The sequence below is a fragment of the Pinus tabuliformis genome, chromosome 6, assembly GCF_031772625.1.
Source record: "Pinus tabuliformis cultivar Carrire ecotype Pingquan chromosome 6, CPIR1, whole genome shotgun sequence".
NCBI classification, from domain to species: Eukaryota; Viridiplantae; Streptophyta; class Pinopsida; order Pinales; family Pinaceae; genus Pinus; species Pinus tabuliformis.
The window spans coordinates 719,732,812-719,740,072 of record NC_142292.1 but is presented as its reverse complement, the minus strand read 5'-3'; the positions used below and the strand labels follow the sequence as shown (position 1 = coordinate 719,740,072).

At 35.8% G+C, this 7,261-nt stretch overlaps 1 pseudogene; it reads right to left on the bottom strand.

The window, feature by feature from the left end:
- Positions 1-420: 420 nt before the first annotated feature.
- LOC149260704 (glyceraldehyde-3-phosphate dehydrogenase, cytosolic-like) lies at positions 421-5,297 on the bottom strand (annotated as a pseudogene).
- Positions 5,298-7,261: the final 1,964 nt, after the last annotated feature.

The following is a 7,261-nucleotide window of genomic DNA, read 5'->3' as shown; positions in this document are numbered from 1 at the left end:
GATATGGGGATTTGTTAAATATTTCAATGGGAAAGGATAAATATACCATGGAGAAATGTCAAATAATAAACCAAACCAATCATCAGAAAGGAATATAACCTGCCACACATTCGTTGCTGAGTATCATAATAGCTCTAATGAACTCAATGTTGATGAAACTCAAATTTCCTTTATAGTAAAAAGCAATCAGCTACAGAAAGGTATTTTGGTTCCTCCATCTTCTGAATTAGTTCTAATGCATTCAATAATCCTGACAAAAGCCTGAAAAAACCTCAATGAGCAATGCTCTTTATATGTTTCTCCCAATACAAAATTATCATTCCCTACTCAACAAAGGTAGTGAAACGATCCCTAAGCCTGTGAATGCATTGGACCGTTGATAAGTGCAATTCTTAACTTTAGAGAAGTATGAGTGAAAATTGTGACATGAGTGAGAAAGGATTTTTCTCTTCTGGAATTGGAAACAATAAATCTTACCCAATATACTATATCTTCTTCAAGTTCTTGAAGTTTTTTGGGTTGTTAGTTGTCAATTCTCTATATGGCACAAGGTTACCACAGCGTCCTCTGTGTAACCAAGAATTCCTTTCAATTTTCCCTCAGATCCCTCCCTATAAAATGAAATGCACCATATATAGTTAAAATGAAATACACAACCTCGAAACTTATTCCTCACAGAGATTGTATATATCCTCATCTCTTCCTCTTCTTAATGGCCGCCTTGATCTCATCATAAGTGGCAGAATTCTCAAGTCTAATAGTCAAATCAACAACTGAAACATCTGGTGTGGGTACTCGGAAGGCCATTCTAGTCAACTTTCCATTGCGAGCTGGTAGAACCTTGCCAACAGCCTTCAAAATACAATCACAATTAGTAGCTATGAGAACATAAAAGGCGATGCTAGTGGGGATTCATATTAACAAAATTCTGTTGCTCCTGTACTGCTAGGAATAATGTTAAAATCAGCTCCTCTGCCACCTCACCAGTCCTTGTTTGATGGTCCATCAATTGTCTTTTGTGTTGCTGTTTACATACAGAAACATAAGTCAATGTAGCTTGCAAACACCTTGTATCAATAAAATTCAAGGGCATAATACTAGTTCATAGTAAGTGTACCTGTGATGGAATGGATAGTTGTCATGAGACCTTCAACAATTCCAAACTTGTCATTGATTACCTGCCAGAGAAAACAGAGTGTTTTTGTTCTCTTTTAACATATAGTTCCTCCCCAGCAATATGTAATTTTTCTCATATAAAGACACCTATACAATGAAAACTGTGATAATTTAGTAAAAATATCATTGCAAACCTTAGCCAAGGGAGCCAAGCAGTTAGTAGTACAGCTTGCATTTGAAACAATGTTCAAATCAGATTTGTATTGGTGCTCATTAACCCCAACAACAAACATAGGTGCATCCTTGCTTGGAACTGAGATAACAACTTTTTTAGCACCTGCCTATTAGAAATCAACAAAAAAAAAATTATTATATGGAGTTCAATTTGTAATTTCCATTGTTGCACTTTATACCGTTTGAAATTTACAAAATTAGATATGTTAATAGCCTTTCAAAAAAAATTGCATGCACCACAAAAAAAATCATAGAATAGATTGTTCTCCAAAGAAACTGAAAGCAAGCATGTTATTTTTTAATCACCTCGTCAATTTTGAATAGTCACAACTATGGAGCAATTTTAAGGTAACCTTTCATGAGGTGACTGCTCAATTTGAAAGAATTTTCAACTTAGAATAGGGTTGGTTATGCCGATATCAGTCAACAGTGTCAATTTTATAAATTGAGAAAGAGCCAAAGCGGACATGCTATTGCCAAATCTCCTTGCTCATGTAGGGAGGGAGCGGTATTACATGTGACAACTCCTTAGTTACTTGTGCCTCAAATACCATTTATCAACTTTTAGGTGCATTGTATTTTTAATTAGTAGCATGTCGAATAATCTTTGAAGGAAAAAATATAATTGAATTGTGGAATGGTAATATTCAAACCTTCAAGTGAGCACCTATTTTCTCTTTGTCGGTGAAGACACCAGTGGATTCAACCACATACTTTGCGCCAACCTTGCCCCATGGTATTTCTTCAGGATTTCTACGGTTTTCAAACCAAAATGTGAACAGTTGGACAAATGGGAACAAACAGACAATGTCATCACTTACACTCTATTCATGCCTAAGCTTAAGCAATAATTGACCTAAGAAACTCTCATTGATCTCCATAAACAAGTGTTTTACCTGAAATCGAATACAGCAATACATTTTTCTCCAAAGAGTAAAGTTTTCGAGTCTTTGACCTTGACTTCATGATGCTTCCACTGTCCATGGACACTATCATACTTGAACATATAATTCTGAAAAATAACAGAGGCACAGAAATTACTGCAGAGATCTTGAGTGGGCAAAATATGGTAGAAGAAAGCTATCAAATGAGTTAATAAAATCTTCGTGTTTCAGTTTGTCCGTAAAACATAAATGCTGTTGGGAATAAATCGAAGAACAAAAAATGTAAAACGAAGAACAATCTTCAGGTAGATGATCCAAAATTCATCAAGAGAATGATGTGAAAATATGCCTAAATTTCAATGAAGAATTCCTCCTAGATAGATAAATAAGGAAGAAGAGAAAAATTGCTCATTTAAAAGGACTTTACCAAAGAATAATGTATATATTATACAAGCGGACTTTGCCAAAGAATAATGTATTCATTATGGAAACGAACTCAAATATTCTTGAAGGATACCGTATATAATGATCAAGTAGCATTTGAAATTTCTACATTCAAGAAAGCCATGGATGAAATTTCCCCCAGAGATTTGATGGAGCCCGTTTCAGAGGTATGTCAGGGTGGCACGGGAGCCCGTTCGACATATTTATAAAATATCTTCTCCTCATTTTTATATTTATCCCTGCCTTTATATTTCTTTTCCACACCTGAATTCCTTTCATGTTTCCTTGTTACAAAGAACATAATAATAAGCACAACTGTAATGACAGTTAACAACCCTGCTATTGCAATACCAACAATCCTCCCACTAGTTAAATATTTGCTTTTTCTTTCATCGTGGGAACTCTTTCCTGATGATGAATTATGCCCAGGGATTCTTGGGGATGATGGAGAAATAGAAGAAGGTGGTGGAGGGGCAGGAGATGTGTCAAACCAGTTGCCACCATACCTATCAATATAGGGATGATGAAATTTAAGAACCCTTGTGCCCAGGTTATCCACAATCCAAAAATGACAAAGATCAAGATGCATAACAAGCAAGGTGATCAAAAATTTTTGAAATTTGCACGAGTTATCAGAAATGTTGCATATCCTTACTTGAAGTTTGTAATTGTCAACAATTTTGGAGGCATCCATCCAGTAAAAAGGTTGTTCTCTATATTTCTGTTGAAATACAGTAACAACATTTTATGAATAAAATTGGCATTGCCACCAATCCAAAAGAAATGCTTCTTGAGTGCTATCTTTTATTAGTTTCTGTAAATTAATCTACACCTTCCAAAAATTTTACCACAGATAAAAAAATTCGAGCATTGCATTTCTGGAAATGAACAGATATAGTAGTTTAAAAGAGAATTACAAGTCTGTCAAATGCAGATCTGCTAGATTATTAATAGTTCCACTTAACATATTATTTTGCAAATGCCTGCAAGCAAACCTAAAATATTTCATAATGTTTCAAGAACAACCCCTACTCAAGTAAAAGAAAGCTTATTAGGCATTTAAGCTCTGTATCTGCCAAGAAAAATGTATGTAACTTAGAGAGAAGAAAGACTTGTCAAATCGCTCATGGAGGCAGGGAGTGGACCACTAAAATTGTTAGAAGAGAAATCTCTGCAAAAGCAAAGATCAATTGAAAATATTCTAAAGCTCATACTAATTATAAAAAAATATGAACTGATACAGTTTTCAAACGGAAGTTGAGAAACACTCAAAAGATCAAATGAAAATACTCACAGATTAACTAAACCTGTAAGACCCAAAAAAATGTCTGGAATTGCACCCGTTAATTGATTACTATTGACAATCCCGCAAGGATTGTAAGTATTTGCATTAGTTGTATTACATTTCTACAAATTTTGATGAAAAAAATCAAAATACAATTTGCCATTACTTACAAATCAGAGAGTAATGTTAAAGTTGATAAAGTATATGGAAGGCTTCCAGTCAATTGCTTACCAGAAAGCAACCTGCCAAGTGAAAAAATCATTGGCCTTATTGTGCACTAGCCACCTTTTATTGTATATTGCATCATCATATACTATAAAATCTAATAAAAGAACTCCCTATTGCCCAAATTCTGCAAAGCATGTTCCCGAAGCATTGCCAAAACATCTAATAATTGCCTACAAGCTTACAGGCGTTGTAAGTGAGGTGGAAGTTGAAAAGGAACAACATCTCCAATATGATTATTGGTAAGATCCCTGCATTATGTCACAATAGCGGCTATCAACTTTGCAATCTAGTACAAACTCATCTGTTGTTTTTTTTAACAGGCATTCCTTCCCTGTCAGTTTCAAGGAAAGGATTGCATAGTAAATCATTGAACTAATTTGAAGGTTTCATCTTGCTACTTACAGAGTTATTAAAGTTATGAAGTTTACCAATGAAATAACCCAGTTGTCCTCCAATATTTAAACCAGGAAGAACACTGATTATCCAGTGTCAATCTCAGTACAAAGTCCATAAAAAGCATAAAGAACCACTAAAATCTGACTCCTTACTTAAGAATGAGAGGTTAAAAAGGCCAGAAACATATGACCAATTACTAGTTGAATAAAACAGAGTAATATTGCATCTATAGGATCTAGCATCGAACATACATTCCAGTGATGTTAGGCCCCACGCACTGAACACCCAACCAATTCTCACCGCAAGGATCACCTACACTTTGAACCCATCTTGCAAGGGGAGGTAATCCCAAGTTTGTATATAGAACATTTATCGCAAATACTGCAAAACAAACAAACCTACGACCATTAAAAAACATGTTCCAATTTCTAATATTCGACCATCTGCTACACAAAAAGTTTTGAAGGTTATTCTAGTATAAACTGAACAAACCTTATGAAATAATGAGTCATAAGATGTCATCATAGAACATTTCCTCTCAAGAATCAAATAATTGAGAGAGATATACATATCAGAAACAAAGCTACCACAAACATCACTAAAAGCTTACCATCTTGGCTGTCTGTAAAGCCATGTGTTAAAGAGAGATTCAAAACAAGAAGCAGTCCAGCCAAAATCAATAAAGAGTATTTTGCAAGTAGCCTGTCCATCGCAGACTGTTCCAAAACCCCTGCCGCTATTCTATATTTCACAGTTTCTTTCTACTGAGGACTTCATCAATGGTCCTTACATATATTTCGCAAATTTTACAATTAACTCTCGCGGTTTCCTTAAAATAAAGTAAAGAGGTTTACTCAAGTTTGACCCACAATTGTTCCACTTCTGCTACAAGAAAGTAGTTCAGATCCCATAAAATTTTCCAAGTAAGGGTTTCAGAGAGTAACTGCAAAACAAGAAAGTTACTAGAGATCAATGCAGAAGAAGGCGTGATTTAAATGGAAAGAAGTTAGCTATTAAAATTGAAACGAATGAATGCACCCAGAGGATTTCAAGCTTACAGAGGAAAAGACTTTCTGCACTCAAAGAGACTTAAATCTGAAAAATGGGAAAACTGCCAGTCCTAAAAATTGTACTTTAAAGTGAAAACCAAGGTCGGAAAGCTTCGCTGAGCAGCCAAATGCAAGGATTTAACGGAAGTACTAATAAATGTAGTAAATTTAAAGGTGAAAGAATAATGATTTCCGGTGCCGAAAATGTTACCTCAACAGTGAAAACGACGCTCTGTAAGTGTTGTTGAGCTGCCAAACAGCGTGAGATTCCCACTGTTAACGGCATACAACGCCTTGAAGGTAAGAAAAAACGTGATTTATTTCTATTCTATCTAACATTAGACGCTTAGGAGCAAAGAACTTCCTTCTTTACATACATAAATAAAAAGTAATAAACAAAAGCAATGGTTAAAAACACACCTCGAGCTTTCAAGCTACCAAACCCCAGTATTGTCCGTTTTCGAAACCACTGGTGTAAATATCATTAAAGGTTAAAGGAGGACTTTAATTTTACTTTAAAGAAAAAATTAAGGCCTGTAAATGCTGGTAACTTCACAGGAAGATGATCAGGGTATTGACCAGCCCATAGCCGGTCGGAAAGCGTATTTTACAGTTTCTGACATTTCCAAAGCGTTCTTATATTTTCGACCGCACATTCAATGCCAACAAGCACAATTTTTGCGAGAGGACGAAAAAAATATAATACGAAAACACTCAAAGGTTGAACCACTGTTTGTATTTTGGTTTTCCGACGTCCCTAACGATATGGCCTATTTTCGACAGTCTGGAGCTTGAAAAAAGGCAGTCTGGAGCTTGGAAAAAGGCTAAAGCAGTGCTGCCCGTAAATTAAAAATAATGGCCACTAATGGCGAGGGACCGTGACCGTTCAAATCAGAAAATGCCTCTACAATTCCGTTTCCCCTAATTTCCTCCGCGAAATGGATAAGAATGACAGCGGTTCCGTGGAATGATACTGTGTGCGCAGAGCTCCGGATCAATGAATCCTTTTCTCTCATTGAATTCATCTCATTTCTACATTCAGGAAAGCCATGGATGAAATTTCCCCAGAGATTTGATGGAGCCTCTTTCAGAGGTATGTCAGGGCGGCATGGGAAGGAAGAGCGGAGAATACTTTACAACAGAAAATAGACGAGAGGTCGACCAAATGACCCCGCTCCGATCTAGCAGGGAAGGGTGAATACTTTGCAGCAGATAGTAGACGAGAGGTCGACCAAATGACCCTCCATATCCAGAGAACCTTCAGATAACCTTCCTTTCATCCAACGATTAACAATTCTCTAATCGTCTAACACATAATCTAATGGCATACAAGCATGACACGTAGATTTTAGGGAAGTTCATTTCAGAGGGAAACGCCTTATGGCATAAAGATAAAGGCGTGTTTCAAAATCACAAGAAAATTGGAAGACTTTTGGACATTCACTTATTCTAGTTAAGATATTGTAACCTAGATAGGTGTCTTTTTAAGGTGTTTCACTATACCAATTTGTTATGAGTTATATTTAGGAATAGTTTATGTAAGGAGAGAAATTTTCCAGACTGTCAAAAAATCTTATAGATGCAGTACTTGAATCGTGTTATTGATGGTGAAAATGGATTCAACA